This window comes from Ictidomys tridecemlineatus, chromosome 8, assembly GCF_052094955.1.
Source record: "Ictidomys tridecemlineatus isolate mIctTri1 chromosome 8, mIctTri1.hap1, whole genome shotgun sequence".
Classification (NCBI taxonomy): domain Eukaryota; kingdom Metazoa; phylum Chordata; class Mammalia; order Rodentia; family Sciuridae; genus Ictidomys; species Ictidomys tridecemlineatus.
The window spans coordinates 42537097-42555323 of record NC_135484.1 but is presented as its reverse complement, the minus strand read 5'-3'; positions in this window follow the sequence as shown (position 1 = coordinate 42555323).

Genomic DNA, 18227 nt, shown 5'->3' with positions numbered 1-18227 from the left:
TCTTCCTTGACCCAGGTGTCTCATGTTTCTGAGACCTATACACAAGCCCAGATACATGCATATATTCATACACATAAATGTGGTAACATCACAGAAAAGTTTTTAAATATTCTTTTTGAAATAATATAAAATCATATATATTTATGGTACAAAATACTATAGAATGATAAATCAAGTTTATTAATATATACTTTACCTTACATGACTTTTCTTTGTGAGAGAGAACTGGGTGTGAAACTCAGGGGAACTTGGGCACTGAGTCACATCCCCAGCCCTATTTAGTATTTTATTTAGAGATAGGGTCTCACTGAGGTGCTTAGAGCCTCACTTTTTCTGATACTGGCTTTGAACTCCTGATTCTCCTGCCTCAGCCTCCCAAGCCACTGGGATTAGAGGCATGCGCCACTGTGCCCAGCGTGACTTTCTGTGTGTGTGTCCAAGAACACTTAAATTTCTTTAATAATTTTCTTAGCACTTTTCAACTATATACTTTTTACTAAGCCCCATGCTGAATAATTGATCTCCAGAACTTATTTCTCCTGTTTTAACACTTTGCCCAACATCTCCACATTTCCTTTACTCCTCTGCCCTGAAAGCCCTTGTGAACTACTATTCTACCCTCCATTTGTATTTTTGACTTTTTAGATTCCACACATGAGAAAATTCAGTATTCATTCTTATATTTCTGACTTATTTCATAAAGCATTATGTCCTCCATTTTTCATACTTGCTTTTGTGAATGAATGAATTTCATTCTTTTTTAGGGATTAATAATATTGCAGTCTGCATGACACATTTTGCTTTGTCCATTCAAACATTGATGGATGTTTCAGTTGATTCCATAGTATCAAGATTATAAATAATACTACAATGAATGAAAGTGGAGATATATTTTTGACATATTGTTTTAATTTTTGAGTGCATTACCATAAGAGGAATTAATACATAATTTAGTATATATATATATATATATATATATATATATATATATATATATATCCTTAATGTTTTTATGATAACTGTGCAAAATTCCATTCCTTCCTAGAATGAACAAAATTTCTATTTTTTCTAGAAAAAAAATCTATTTTTTCCAACACTTGCTATCTTTTGTCTTTTAGATATTAGTCATTCTAATAAGTGTGAAGTTATATTTGTACTTTAAATTATCATTTCTCAGATCATAATTATATTGAATATGCATATACATATATATGATTTTTAATATGTATACACATATATACAAATATATTGAATATATACATATTGAATATATGTATATATTCAATATCATTAAACATGTGATATATGTCACACATATAATATTATAAACATAATCATATTGTTACATTAATCCTCTTTTTGCTGCTGTGACTAAATGACTTGAAAAGAACAATTGCAGAGGAGGAAAAGTTTATTTTGGGCCTCATGGTTTCAGAGGTCTCAGTCCACGGACAGCAGGTTTCATTCCTTGGGATTTAAAGTGAGGCAGCACATCATGGCAGAAGAGTGTGGTGGAGTAAAACAGCTCATATATGATTAAGAAGCAGAGAGAGATTCCACTCACCATATACAAAGTATATACCCCAAATACATGCCCCCAATTGCCAAGGTCTCGGCTTGGCACAGAATCACCACACACTTGTAGATTCAAACAGCAAGCAATTCTTTATTCCCGAACTCACACCGCCTCCACACAGGTTCAGGGACAATCTAAAATCTCCCGCACAATTCACGTCCTAAATACTTTCTCTCCACGAGAACTCAGCAGGAACTCAGGCAGCAGGCACGCCCTACTCCCAGCAGGAATAATCTTCAACCTCTAACTTCCCTAAAACTCCTATTGTCTTAAACCGGACCGCCCTAAACCCAAGGACCAGGATACTTCCTCAAACCTGCAGGATACACCCTAATCCTGGATCCACCCTGGTCATTGAGCAGGGTCACCTTTCTCAAACACACATGCAAGGTCACAGCAAATTTCCAAGGCAAGTCCATTTAACATGGGGTACGCTGGCAAGGATTTCGATGCGTCATCCCTACTTGGCAATGGCCCTCAGCACCCAATGATCCACCTCCTCCAGCCACAACCTACCCTCTTCAGTTACAATTTAATTAATCCCATCAGGGGATTAATTCACTAATTGGGTTAAGGCTTTCATAACCCAATTATTTCCCCTTTATAAATGTATGTGTCTTCTTTGATGAAATGTCTGTTTAGATCTTTTGCCCATTTTCTACTTATGTTATTTTCTTATTATTGATTTGAGTTACTTATATATTTTGAATAACACATATCAGATATACATTATATACTTATCAGATTTATGGTTTGCAAATATTTTCTCCCATTCTGTGGTTAGTGTCTTTGTTGATTGTTTAGTTTGTGCAGAAACTTTTTAGTTGGGTGAAATCCCATTTGTCTATATCTCTTTTTGCTGACTATGCTTTTGTCATCATATTAAAATGTATCTTTTTCAATACCAATGTATACAGCTTCTTCTTCATATTTTTTCCTAGTAGTTTTATGGTTTCACACCTTTCATTCAAGTATTTAATCCATTTTGAGTTGAATTCTTGATATGAGACAAGTTAAGGGTCCAGTTTCATTCTTCTGCATGTGAATATGTATTTTTTTCCATTTTTGAGGAAATATTCCTTTCCTTATTGTTTTTTCTTGGCTCATTTGTCAGAGATCAACCATAAATGTTCTGGGTTATTTTTTTCCATTGACCTTTGCATTTATTTTCATTCCAGCATCATGGTGTTTTGATTACTAAAGCTTTGCAGTAGATTTTGACATTAGAGAATGTGATTCCTCCAGTAATGTTATTTTTGCTCAAGATTGCTTTTGTTATTAGGATTTTGTGTGGTTATACACTGATTTTTGGATTGTTATCTCTATGTTTACAAAAACAAATGTCATTGGAATTTTGATAGGAATCTTGTTTTGAGACAACCAGCCCCAGTGTATGATATTCAGCCTCAAGATGCCCTGAGACCAATGAAAAAGAGAGACAGATCCAAGATTGCATAGAATGCAATTTATAAGGAGACTTACTTATAAAATCATGGTCTTGGGCACCAGTAAGACCATCAGAATTCCTATAATTTGAGCCAGAAAGGATGTAGTCAAACAAAGGTGATTTCATCCAAGCCAGAATATAGTGGGTTCATCTTAAGCTAATATCACAGTCACCCATATTCCTGGTACCAGTGTCTAGTTGTGAATTTTTACATACCTCTATAATGCTTTTGTATATTTATAGTTTTCTGGGAAATTATTCATACAAAACAACTAGGGTCATTCTGGAACAATCATGAGATCTATAACTCAAGACAACTACAATCTTCTCAAGCCAAACCCACACAAATCTTTAGATTGTTTTTGTTGTAAGTATACAGTCTTGTAAATTACATAGTTTTTTCTTCATTTCTTATATTTTCTTTTACCCCACTGACTGGAATTTTTAAAATAATTGTTTGAGTTCAAAGGTTTTTCATCCTGTTTGTTGTTGTTGTTGTTGTTGGTATTCTCGGTTGCATTTTTCATTTCATTCAGCATGTTCTTTAGCCCCAGAATTTCAGTTGGTCTTTTCTTGTGATTTCTGTCTTTATTTTAAACTTTTTTTTTCTTTTGGCAGTGTATCATTTTCCTTATTTAATAGAACAGATTCTCTGTTGTATCTTGAAGTTTGTTTCACTTTAACAAAATATTTTAATCCTTTGCCAGGTGATTCATTGGTCTCCTTTTGTTTTATATATTTTTTAGAAATTATATTTATTGAGTGGCTGGGTCTTTCCTTGTATTTTTTATGTCTCTTGTTCTTCTGCCACACTGTCTGAATATTTGATAGAGCCATTATCTCTTCCAGAATGTACAGACTGGTTTAAGTCGGGAAAACTTTTCCCAATAGTTGGGAATGAGGGCACCATGTGGGTTGGTTGTAGTGGTTCTGGCTCTCCTGAGAAGATAGCCATATGGTCCTCATATAGCTCTGTCAGCTGGGGTTCCTTTCTGCAAAGATTTCCAGGAATGTCAGTAGTCAAGATTATGTGTGTGCAGAGGAGATGCCAGGGATATTGAGGTCTTCAGTACTGAAAGTTACTGGGCTCTCCAAAATTCTTTCTCCCTTCAAGGAAGTTGTAGCAAAAGCATCCATCTTGGTGCTAGGTCCAGCTTGTCAGCTCACTTTTACATGGTAATAGTGGCCGGGTTGAGCTTCTCTGAAGCATGGACCTTAACAGAGGAATATAGGCTCAGAGGTCTGGTGGTGATGTCATAGGTTCAGAAATTTGTGGCACAGGCACTCTTACTGCTTCATGGGTAATGATATTAAGACATGGATGCTTATGAAACAACTGTGGTTCAGGGTCTGGAATATAGGCTTATGCAGATCTATAATATTTCTGGAGCCTAAAGTGAAACCTATCTCATAGTGAAGGGTTACAACTGCTACTTTGCCCTCTTATTGACCCCTGTCTTATTCAAGGTTGTAGACAAAATATATTTTTAGAAGCCAAAGACCTTTCTCTAAACACTACTAAACTTCTTTGCATTCTATGTATACTAGATTGAACAGCCTCCTTTCATTGATATATTATTTCTTTAGCTTATAAATACAGAGTTAACAGTAATTAGTTAATATTTAGGGGGGTGCTGGGGATTGAACTCAAGGGCACTTGACCTATTTTGTACTTTATTTAGAGACAGGGTCTCTCTGAGTTGAACAGTACATTGCTTTTGCTGAGGCTGGCTTTGAACTAGTGATCCTTCTGTCCCAGCCATCCTAGCTGCTGGAATTACAGGCATGTGCCACCATGCCTGGCCAAGACTTTAATTTTGTATTCAAATTCTGGTTGTATTTTTCATGCTTCGCACATTTGAGGCCTCAGAAATAACTATGTTTATAGAACTTCCAAAGATGAATACTTTCAGCAACTACTTGTTGTTTTTAGTAGTTCAGTTGTCAGAATTCAGAATATATTTCCAATTTGTACTTATTTATTGAGAGATATAGGAATTTTAGATTTAATTTATTTATTTATTGTTTGAAAATGTTGCCACGTCATATATATGTTTTTTCTGGCCTATAAAAAAAGAAATCCAAATTTACTTTGTCAAGCGTTTACCTAAGAGCTATTACTTTGCAAGTAATTATCAAACAACTCTTCTATGATGAGTTGGGAGAAATGTACCATAAGTAAAACATAATTTTTCTTGTAGTAGATAAGAAACATAAGGGTAAAATAGTACCAATACTGGAAGAGAGCTAAAAGCATAAGAAACAAAAAGAATCACTCAGAGAACTGAGGACACTTTTTGGAACACTATATTTTGAACCATATCTTGAAGAATACATTGGATTTTAACTAAAAGTGATTTTTCAGAAGAGGAATTTGAACAAATATATATAAAGGATCCAAGTGATGATTTAATCTAAATGTATCCAAAGCACTATAAGTAAGCTATATATATGCAGAGAGATGAACATAAGATTAAAGGAATTACTGCCATTATTCTGGGTCTGCAGAGTTAGATGTAAAGGGCTCAGATAGAGAGTGGAGATATCTGAGATTTGCTGTGTTTGAGATATGAAATTGCTGAAAATTTTTGAATAAAAGAATTACATATTCATCTAGGTAGATAGACTGATTTTAAGATAGCAGAGGTGGAAGGTTATGGAATGTGTTCAGAATCTGTTGGTATAATCCTAATGAGAAATAATGAAGTCCTCAATTAGGGGAAGAAATAGCAGCTAGGAACTAGAATGTGAATTAGAAACACAACTACTTTATAAAACCACTTAAAATGAATGATTGCTTGTTAAAAAGCAGAATTCAAGTTTAAATTTTAATAAGGAAAAAATGGTTTCTCTGTATCTAGTTTTCTTTTCTTTTTTTGTTTTTGAGTTTCATATTATTGACTGAATATATTACAATTACAGTTGCTTTGCCTCTATTCAAACTGTCCTAAAAATGCTTTTTGGACATGACAAGAGATAAATCAATTAAATAAGTCTAGAAAAGAATGAATTAATGAAACAATTATATTATGCTCATAGTTTCATATGTGCAATAATCTGGACTGAAATGAAATTTGGTCTCTTGCACAGCACCATTGGAAGGTTGTGGAACCTTTAAGTGATGGTGCCTATTGGGAGATCTTCAGGTCTCTGGGAACATAACCTTGCAGGGGAATAGTACCTCTGCCCTTTCTTTGTCTTCTCTTTTGCTTTCTGATCATGAGGTGAGTGGTTTTGCTCAGGCTCCCACAGTGATGTGCTGCCTCATATACTTGTAAAGGCAATAAGACCAAGGAATCATGGACTGAAAACTCTAAAACTGTGTCCAAAATAAATCTTTTCTAAGTTGATTATATCAGGTATTTGTTATGGATGTTAAATATTAGATAAAAGTTTCAAATAATTAATGCTTTTATGAAAAGAAATCCACTTCTACTAGAAGCAATTTAATTTTATTAAGAAACTTTTGTTATAAGCTATTATTAACATTAGATAACATTTTATATACAGTTGTTTTAAAAACTTAATGATTTTTCAAGAGTTCCTAAACAATCTATGTTAAGAGTGGGAATGCCATAAAAACAGAAGGTTTGTCTTATTTACCACCATTTTTGTTGCTGCTGAAACATTTCCTGTGTTAATCTATTTTCAATAAATAATCTTTTTGTGTGTGTGTGGTGCTGGGGATTAAACCCAGGGTCTTGTGCGTGTGAGGCAAGCATTCTGTCTACCAATTGAGCTACCTCCCCAGCCCTCAATAATAATTCTTTAATAAAGCTCTCTAGGAATCTCGCTTCCTGAAAATTTGATCTTTGAATATTTATAAACATATAAAAGCAAGTGAGAGTCCATATAATTAGGAATAGCAAGAAAAGAGAGCATAGAGAGTTCAAAATTTATGAATGATGTCCTGCATTAGTGAGAGATTTCTAGAGAATCAGAACCAATATAATGACCATGGTGCATAGTTGTGAAAGAGAGAATGGGAGATTTATGTCAAGGAAATTGACTCATGATTGTGGGTAAATGACATCCAAAATCTTCAGAGCTGGCCAGCAAGATGGAGACCCAGGGAAGAAATGATATAACCATCTGAAGTCTCCATGCATTCTGAAAGCAGAAACCTTGAAGAGGGGACCTCAGAATTTTCTCTTGAGGCCTTCAAAGAGACCTCACATCATGGGTTATTCACATCATGGAAATAAATCTACTCTACTCAGCCTACTCATTTAATTGCCAGTTATATTTCAGGACACCTTCACAGTAAAGTCTAGAGTGGTATTTGAAATAAACAACTGGTCACCATAGCCTAGCCAAGTAGGAGGGTAAAATTACTATTGTTACAAATCTCCCTGTTCAAAGAGTGAATTTTCTTTTTATTTCTCCCTTTTTTGTTGTGTGCTTTTTAGTAGCATCTAGTATAACATTATACTATTATAAAAATGGTATAATGTGTGTGTACCTTGTTAAGACACTTGAGATATGTATAAGTAATTCGAGTTATTTTTTGTTGTGATGCCCAAAATAATTCAAATTTATCTCCAAACATTTAGAAGAAACTATGGAATCATTAAAAAATGTGCAACTGAACACTTATGGGAATCAATCTATATTTTTTTTTCTGTGTATAACCTCATTGAGAGTTTACATTTTACTTTATAACTCAATCATTTTATTGGTTTGCTTTTCCTAATATCTCTCCTTTTTTTTTCCTAGAGTCACATCAAGTATTGATTTGCTCTACCTGTTGAAGTCTAGATCAGTTTTACATATGCAAGGTATTTAGTGTGTCTTTCTATAATTATTTTCATAAAAATTAAATGACAATTTGAAGGACAAATTATTGAAAGCTATCACTTACATTTGGGAGACAAAATTTAAAATGAAATTTAATCTCTAAAGTTAGAATATAACATGAGATTATTATAGGAATTCTTACTAAGGAGATAGTTTTTTTTTCCTAATCAGGTTTTACATCTTTTATTCTTAGTGTATGATTAAATTAAACAAAAATATGGCACAAGTGCAGCATTAACTGATTGAGGTCATTGTGGTTTCCTTTACTCTCCCTCTTGGACTTTAGCTTTCAACTCTGGGAGATATTATTTTACTATAAAGAACTTTCTAGCCTCAAAACAAGTTCTTACTTTTAAGGTTGTTCGATTCTAGTTATGGCAAAAACAAAAGAGTCATCCTTCAAAATGGCATGTTTTCCTCTTTGTAAAAATTTCTGAAATTTATTCAAAGTGTTGTCTTGCTTAGAGTTCTAGCATTTTATATTTTCTGAGAAGGTTTACTCAGGCTAAATTCTAAAACATTCAGGCAATGTATTTCCTTTCTGATTGTAAAGTGTCCATCATTGCAGTCTCAACTGAATTTTCTTGGTACAATAGGGACAATTGATTGTGAATAACTTTTACTTTTTCTAGCAAACTCTTCATTGAATATGGTTACCTGTGTCTAGGGATAAAAAATTTTTAAAAGAAATTGATATTCAACTTCTTTCCCATGTTGATGAAATGGAGACAGAGTAAAAAATCTGGCCCAGAAGGATTTATAATAAAGAATAAGGATGCCTGTGAGGATTGCTTATAGCTATAAATGGTTTATAGAGACCAAATTTAAAATTCACTGAATCTCTGTCAAGAATAATATTGTTAGTGTGTTGATAGATCAAAGGTTTGAGCTAGCATGAGACAGTGTTTTTCACCTCTAGGTCAATGATGTAATTCTCTTTCAAACTGTTATGCAAAGACAGAGAAGTGAACTTCTCTTTCTGTATACTTGCCAGTAGAAAAAAACAAACAAACAATATTATGAAATAAAAGTGAATAATAACAATCTACTTACAATCTCTCTTTCTCCATCCCCATACAATGTTTCTGCAATGAGATTATTAGTGACAATTTAACCAAACTTTGAAATAAAATTTACATAAAGAGCTTGCCTCTTAGTGACATAATCTTATCAATAAAAGGCCTAAAAAATTTGACCTAAAAATTTTGATTCCTTTCTGATGTTTTCAAGTCTTTATCTATCTCAAATATCTGCATAGGAGTTTTCATGTATTTTCTATATATTCTGAAAATTGATACAGAAAGAAAGGAATGTTTCTTTATAATAATGCTTTAATGTCTGTTCCAGTGGTTATTATTCTCTTAGTGTATCCTAACCCTGTTGTTTGTGAGTTCATTCTAGTCCCCTTGGCTCTTAGCACATAGCATTAAAATTTTTTTTAAGAACTTGTATGGTTCAACTCCTTGACTGGTGTTTACTCCAGATCATATAAATTGGTATCAATCCTGGCTACTAAAAACACTGAAGGAATAGTCTTCTATTTTAAAAAAAACATTCTCATTAATTCTTCTTCCCATTTAATGACCTTTACAGAGAAGTTGAAATTTTAATTTATTTTGTGCCTGAAACCTTCCTTTGTGATTTAAACTTAGTTTATTATTCTATGTCTTATAAGGAAACTTTATATGCATGATAATTATTATAGTCAGTTTCCTTGCTGTCCAAGTTAGAGATAGCCTCAATTTTGCAAAACACTTTTCTTTTTGCTGATTTTAAGAATAAAACTACCCGTGTTTTATAAGTTCTTTAATTTCAGCCCTAGCTGCATACATATAATTCTATTCACTAGTTTTAACTATATCAACTTTTGTCTTCTTCCTTGATAAACCAGTTATATTTCCTTCATTAGATATCAAAGTAGTATAGTCCTTTCATTTTTACTAAGTAATGTTTTCTATAATATTATTTCCAAATGGCTCAAAATATCCAAGCTAGCTTGCTAGCTAGTGAAAATAACATCTTTTGTTGAAGAATATTCACTTCTAAAGCCTTGTTAAGAGTTGGTCAAGATAAAAAGCCATTATCTTTTCCTCACATTTTCCATGTGAAACTGTGAGTACAAAAGAAAAACATCTCATTTATAAAATGTACTTTGAAAAAACAAATCAAACTTTGAGAAATATTTTGATTCATCTTTGAAGTTTGGGGAAACAGAACAAAAAAGTAATAAAAACCAGACATGAGATCATTTCAAAAAGGATATGGTAGACATAATGAAATCTTGCAGAGACTGAGGAATATGGATGCAGAGGAAAGATTATTGACTGTGCCACAAGATCATTGGTAGTAGTACAATTTCAGGGAATCGATGTATAAGTTAAATCAAGTTTGTGTACAGGAAAGAAGAAATTATATAAAAACAAAGTTGAGTGCTGATATCACCTTTGGTTTCAGAAATTTGTTTCTAATATTCACTGATGCCTGGATAAAGCTAAACATTATGATTTTGTATTGAATCCAATTAGCAATTTTTTAAAAAAATTATACCCAACAATACTTAGGAGACCAAATTTAGGAGGGAATGAAAATAAAGAAGAATGCTGAAATAATAACTGAGAAGTATTTGAGAATTTATAAATTTGCCAGCTTTGTATAATATTTTACTTATTTATTCTTTATTTTTGATCTGACCACTAACAGAGTTGTAGAAATGAGGGATGAGTAATTCTGCTGCTGATGCAGAAAGTGAATGGAGAAGGAGAATATGTTGTGTAGTTTATCAGAAAGATTGTACTATTTTAGATATTGATGATGATATTTTTTGGGTGGAGGTTGGACAGTGAAATAGGGCAAAAATATGGAGAACAAGAGTTTTCTCTATTCTCAGCAGATGAAGTTTATCTTTTGACAAAGATTATTGTTTCCATCTGAAGTTTGTACACAATTCAGGAAAATTATTTTATGAATAATCCTGTTCCTTCTTTAACTTCTACTTCTTCTCCTTCTTCTAAGACTCCTTCAGTAGATTAAATCAAACAAACAAACACAAAAAACAGTTGAAAACACTTCTACCATGGTCATGTAAAGGAAAAATAAATATAATATGTAATTTTGTTTCAACTTGGAGAGTATTTTTAGATGATATGTGTTTAAATTGGTAAACTTTGAATAAACAAATTGCCCTTTATAACTTTAGTAGAACAAAAAGACTGGCCTCTCCAATCAGGAGGGAATTTTCTAGTAACAGTGCTTTCCACTGGAACTCTAGCAGTGGGACTCAGCCTGCTGGCTCACATTACATGTTAGATTTCCCAGTCTCCTCAATATTCATGTGAGACAATTTATATATATAATTATAATTACAATTTATATATATATATGTATATTATATATATGAATTTGTTGGAGAGAATAGATATCATCCCACTTCTCTAACCTTCATTTGTACTTTATGTGAGAAATAAATACCTACTCTTTGAGTCATTGTACTTACTTTCTTCTTGCAGTGCAATTTAGACTCAGAAATCCCAACTTGTATATGATAATAAATAACCAAAGAGTTTTGTGACTTAATACACATTTATTTTTCAGTTGAAATCTAATGTAGTTTTTCTTGATTGTACAATCCTTTGGGAATTTCTCCTTTCATGAATACTCAAGGATACAAACAGCTCCAAACTAAGTACTGTGTCAAAGACTTCTATAGTAGAGGCTTGTATCTGTCACATGTGAGGGAAAATCAAGGTGGAGGAGATTTTGAGACATTGTAGAAAATATCTGGAAGTTTTATACATCACTTCTGTCCACAATCCAATGGTCATAAGTAATCGCTGGCTATACATAGAATCAAGGACAGTGGGATGTTTATTCTTTTTATGCACCAAGGATGATATAAATTGAGAAACACATCAGATTCATATGCCACAGAAGTTATACCTTTTGGTAACATAAATATACATGTAGTATATTATTACATATATGCAGGCACCATTTGCAGGTATCTACACTTATATCATTATGCTTTACTTCTTGATGTTTTCTTTGGAATTAGTTATTACTCCTTTGGTTTGTTTTGCTTTCTATGTTCCTTTTATTAATTCATTTATAATGCCAAGAGGTAAATAATAATCATCTCTTAAGATGACCAACCACTTGGTGTTTTCTACAATGTCAACTCCTCAAAAATATCTCTCCTATACTAATTTTTTTTTTTACTCTAATACAGACTGCTTACTTTTTTCTTTTCGGATACCAGGTATGAACGCAAGGGCACTCAAGCACTAAGCCACATTCTCAGCCCTATTTTGTAATGTTTTTAGAGACAGGGTCTCATTGAGTTGCTTGGCACCTCGCTGTTTCTGAAGCTGGTTTTGAATTCGTGATCCTCCTGCATTAGCCTCCTGAGCCACTGGGATTACAGGTGTGCACCACTGTGCCAGGCACAGTGTTTCTATTTTTGAATCTTGACATGCAATTATTTGCTAAATTGTTATCCTCTATTAATAAAAAATATTTTCCATTAATAATCATGAAATGAGATAAATTTTAATACAAAGAAAATGAAATCAACAGTAAAATTTACCTGAAAGTTGTATACATAATCATGCTTGTAAGAAACAGAAAGAGAACACATACCAAAATAATTATGTAACAGGATAAAAAATGTTACTAAATTAATTGCATTCATATATATTTTGAAAAGGAAAAATAGTTTTGTATGTTGGCCTATAATAAATCAATGACATTATAAATTCTCTTTTTAAACCTTAATCCTGACACATTCTCTTTAACTTTATTAAAATTTGCATTTGTTAAAGGTATCTCCCTATATTGCCTAGTAATGCTGCTATAAAACTTAGAGTGTATAAAGTATGCACTGTGAATATGGTAAAATAACACTACCATGAACAGGTTACTAATCTCTTAACATTGAAGTAATCACAAGGGAATCTATCCTGAGTTTGCCAGAGCTAATCAGATAGGCCATTAAATGATATGTCAAAGGGACTTTTTTTTCTGTTGTCCATGTAGATATAGCCTTCATAAATTCCACAACTGAAAGTAAATTGATTTTTCCAATAATTAATGCAACTTTAATGAGGAACCAAAATTTCAGATAAGATTACAGCCCATCTGTCACCTCCCACAATTTTAGTCTGCTTAAATCCTAAGAGCTCAGTTATGCTATGCCCACACTTCTGACTAAAACCCTGCTCTTATCAAACAACTACAGCAACAAAACAATTCAGGTAATAAATGGGTATTGTTTTAGGGCATTAAAGTTGTGATAATTTCTAGTGAAGTAATATACACCCTAATTATATAACTATACACTCTAATTTACAAACCAAAAAAAGACAAAACAAAAATATAAAATAAAACTACATGCTGTAATTCTCATGAATATAGACACAAAACTCAAAATATTAGTGAAAGGAATCCAGAATTGTATGTGAACAAATTGAGTTTATCCTAAGAATGATGAGATAGTACAATATTTGAAAGTGAATCAATGTAACTTGCCATATTAACAAAAAAGAAACCCAAATCATATGATAATGCCAATTAGAGCAGAAACTCCTGAGACAGAATTCACCCTGTATTCCTGAAAAACATAAAAGACTACACAAGCTATAACTAGAAGGAACTTATTAAACATAATAAAGAATAACTACAATAAACTTAGTTATTGTAAAAATTAATGGTAATGAACACTTTCCTCTAAGATCTGTAAGAAGCAAGAATGCCTCCTATCTCCCTTAACTCAAACTAATATTGGAAGTGCCAGCCAGTGAAATAAAGAGAAAAATAAAATAAAAGACCTAAAAATCAGAAAGAAACCAACAGAACTCTTCCTATTCATAGATGATAAGAAATCTTTGTAGAAAAACCTAGATATCTAGAAAAAGAGAAAGAGAGAAAGGGGAGGGAAGGTAAGAAAGAAATGGTCTTTTTAAAACATTACTTAAAATATGTTTTCAATGTACATATTTTAATTACATTTTTATACACCAGCAATGATAAAATGGAATTTGAAATTTAAAAATAATATTGCTTATAAAAACTCTCAAAGTTGAATACTTTTAAATAAATCTCATGTAACGTGTACAGTATTTGAATACTTATCACAAATCCACTATTTAAATGTAGGAATATAAAGCACTACAGGAATTGAAGACATAAATTTTACCAGAAGAAATCTCAAATCATTCTAAACTGTTACAAAATTTTGAAACCAGCATATGTACCTCAGCAGTAGACAACTTATGGATTCTTCAAACTAACTTCTATGTTAATAATTCCATTAATCACCAATGAAAATATAACAAAATATGCACACATGTAGCACAAATAAGTGTTACATACTGACAACAATCATTTAGAATACAGATAAATTACCATTTATATTTTTAAGAATTCAGAATTGCATGCGATTTTAAAAATTGGACTCATTTTAAATTGGCATTATTATTGTTTTAACTCTGTAAATATAGACACAAACCTTACAACCTCTACCTGAATCAGAAATCTCTGACTACCCTGCCCTTGATGTTTCACTAGCCATCTTCTTCTCATCTTTCTCTCCTTTACTTTTATTGGCCCTAATATCAATCTTTATCTTTTCTGGGAGACATTCCCTAAATATTTTTCCCTCCAAAACATGTTTCTTGCATATTTATATTAACATTTCTCAGATTTGGGAAACTTGTTAGTCTTTACAACTGAAATTGGCTATCTCAGTTTGGGAACCTGCAAGAGCTACTCCTGAAACAAAAACTCCCAGGAGTTGTAGTTTATTAGAAATAATCTCAGGTATGAAAGTGGGGAAGATAGCAGATAGTACATTGCTCAATATCCTTAAATCCTCTTGTTTCAACATATTTGTTCTGATTTTCAGAGGCCAATATCTGCATCTCCATGCAGAAATATTTTCTTTTTTAATATTATTTTTTAGTTATACATGGGCACAATATCTTTATTTTATTTATTTATTTTTATGTGGTGCTGAGAATCGAACCTATGGTCTCACACTTGGGAAGCGAGTGCTCTACCGCTGAGCCACAACCCCAACCTTAGAAATGTTTTCTTAGTATGTATATCACTTTGCTTGTGTGATTGGCAGGATGGAAATACCAGGAAGATAAATGCACCCCAGATGCTCTTAATCAATAACTTATAGAAGTTGACACATAATTCCAGCACATCCTTCTTTTGGAGGACACAAGTCCTTTTTCAACCAGACATACTTGTTGTTACCAACTTAGTAAGACACACTTGAATAGCTCATTTCCTTCTGTTATTCATTCTACTTCCAATGATCGTTGCATTTCTCAAATAAATAACCTGTATTTTAGTTCTTTGTCTCTGCTTCTGTTTCTGGAGGATGCTACACTGAGACAAGAATTGAGAAAGGAAAGAGAAAACAGCCAATTAAAAGAATATGTATGAAATATGATATGTCAAGATCATTGTAATGTTTTGAATAACCAATAAAAATAAATAAATAAATAAATAAATAAAAGTCTGGTAGAGGGGCTGGGATTGTGGCTCAGCGGTAGAATGCTCGCCTAGCACAGGCGGGACTCGTGTTCCATCCTCAGTACCAATAGAAATAATGGCCTTGTGTTCATCTACACCTAAAAATATAAATATTAAAAAAAGATTATTATAAAGCAAGTCACTGCTATAAGCAGTAAAATCTTACTTTCACTGGGGACTTATAAGAAATAGTAAGAAAGATAAGTCCTGGAATTACCTTACCTAAAGGAAAATGGAGTTGGTATGTTGATATATACCAACTTCCATCCACCATTGCTTGAATGCTGTTTCTATGTGCTTCTATTCTCTGGCACATCTTATGTTGTATAGGCAAAGCAGAAGACAAATGTGCTGCTAGAGAAAGTTCTAGAAAAATAAGTGCTGACTTTTGTAAGCCAGATCAGTCTGCTACGAAATAGAGAAGATAGTTGATTATTCTCCACAGTGTGATCATCAGAAAAAAAAATGTGATGTCCTTTTATTTCTTTTTGTTTTTCTCTTCTTCCCTTCCCTTCTCTTTTATATTTATATGTATTTATTGTACATATGAATTAGGATTTAGTGTGATATTTCAATGCATGGGTACATCTTGTTGTGATCAAATTTAGCCTATGTTTATGCTCCTTCCCAATCACTAGTAATCATTATTCTACATTCGGGATATATTTTTAAAAATTTTCTCATATGAGAGAAAACATATGGTACTTATCTTTCTGTGTCCAATATACTTCACTTAGTATAATGTTCTCTAATTCTTCAGTTTTGTAGTAAATGACAGGATTTTATTTTTCTGTATGTCTAAATAATATTCATATATATTTCTTGCCTTTTATTGAAAGAGCTTATCATAATGTATTATATGGAGAAGATGTTGAAGTTTTTTCAAATGAAGTGATTGATAGGAAAAACAACTGTAAAGTTAAAAAAATCATAGAGTTGATCTTTAGTGCATGTCCTTTAGAATGATGATATGAACTGGAGATTATGGGAGAATCTGAGCTAAAGGTTGAACTTTTTGAGTAGAGCATTTCCTGGAGTTTCAATATGAAACCATACAAAAAAATAGATAAACCAGTGAGAAGGGTGGTTTAGAGCTCTGGAAATCAGCAATCACCTACTTGAAGAAGACTAAAGAAAAAAAGTGAGAAAAGACATATTATCACCAAAAGACACCTCATTTTCTGAAAATTATACAAGACAAATGGATTAGTATTTTAAAACCATGAAAAACAAAAGACATTCTCTAGAAACTGAGTTTCCAAAAGACACAATGGAACACAGACTATAAATAGGTCAGAAAATAACTATTTAATAAATTTGGAAAGAAAAGAGAAAAACAAATCAACTTTAATGTGAAGAAAATCTTTTGTCTCTGGAAAGGGAACAACAGAGGTGCTAGAAAAAATGTGAAGCATCCAATTACTGCTCATATTAATGCTAGAAGACTTCCTGGTATGAGCTGCATGTTCAATTTTCGTTATGCTATTGGGTATACCAGATCCCACAAATAAATTATCTTGTCAACTTTTTCTTATTTCAAGTTCTTTGACTCCAAAGCTCAATGATAAAGTACATCTCATTGTGAATCAGATTGAAATTATTTTGTTTGTCCTTAATTTTCATTTTTTTTCTTCATCACTGTGGTATTTTCAGGATAGTTTTTGCCATCTATCTTCTATGGGAAAGACATTGGCAGCCAGAGGACATCATGTTCTCACAAATATGCCTGGACATGCCCTGCTCACCAGCTGAAGTATTGTCTTCTTCAGGGATCTAGGTAGTGTCAGATTTCTTACCTGATCCCTGGAGGAGTCTGCTTTAAATTGGAAGTGAACTGGGGAGCTTAACATGTCCATCATACCAACAATATTGGCCTTACACTCACAACAGCATGAATTAGCTTCACCTTACAACAAAAATATCAGAAAAATATAGTATTTGCATTATAATATCACATCCTCTGAAATATCTTTTCATTTGCCCATATCTGTAATTGCTGTGTCTGGATATATATAACTTAGCAGATACATCACACGAAAAAAGAGTAAAGTTGACATCTACTCTCATAGTACTTTTTCTGAGACTAATGGTTAACAGAATGCAAGGAACATTTTACTTTGCTATGAATATTTCAAGGATAAATTCTAATATAATATTTCATTAGTTTCAGCAGTGCAATTATGATCACAGTTATAGCTCTGATCAAGGGTTGCTTCCATGCTCTTTCTTCTGACAAGATTTTCCTAAAGTGCACTCCAGAGGCCTCTGATTTTGTAAAAGAGGATGAGGCATGAATGGTGACCTTTTTACTCTGTCAGGTACTGTCCTGCTTCTCACCAAGTTTTCATGATTTTTAGCATTGAGTCTCCAAACCAAAATATCACCAAGAGATTGTGCCCCCCCCCAAAAAAATCCACTAACCTTCAGAAGTACAAAAAATGTAAAAATTTAAAAAAATGTTTCTTATCTCACTATCTGCTTTATTGAACTAGCAAAAGTAAGCATTATTTTACTTCTCAGGGTATTTTCTACCTTCTCCTTTTGAATGCAAATTAACGAAACTTACAGTCTCCGTGGATAAAAAATATAATTAAATGATTGGATGTTTCTTTTTGATTTATGAGATAAAATGTGTTGGGGTGTGTGTGTGTGTGTTCATGTGTTTGCATGTATGTACGTGCAAAATGCATTTCCACTTATTAGAAACTAAAACAACGACAGGCAAAGAAATTAAGACATCATGCTTTTAAAACTAAACAGATCAATTGCAACTGCGCCCCCCTCAGCAGACAAGGTAAGTGAAATGTATTTATATCTCAGTAGACTCCTGAGATCCAGTAAATATGGGCTTTCTTGATTGGTGAGATT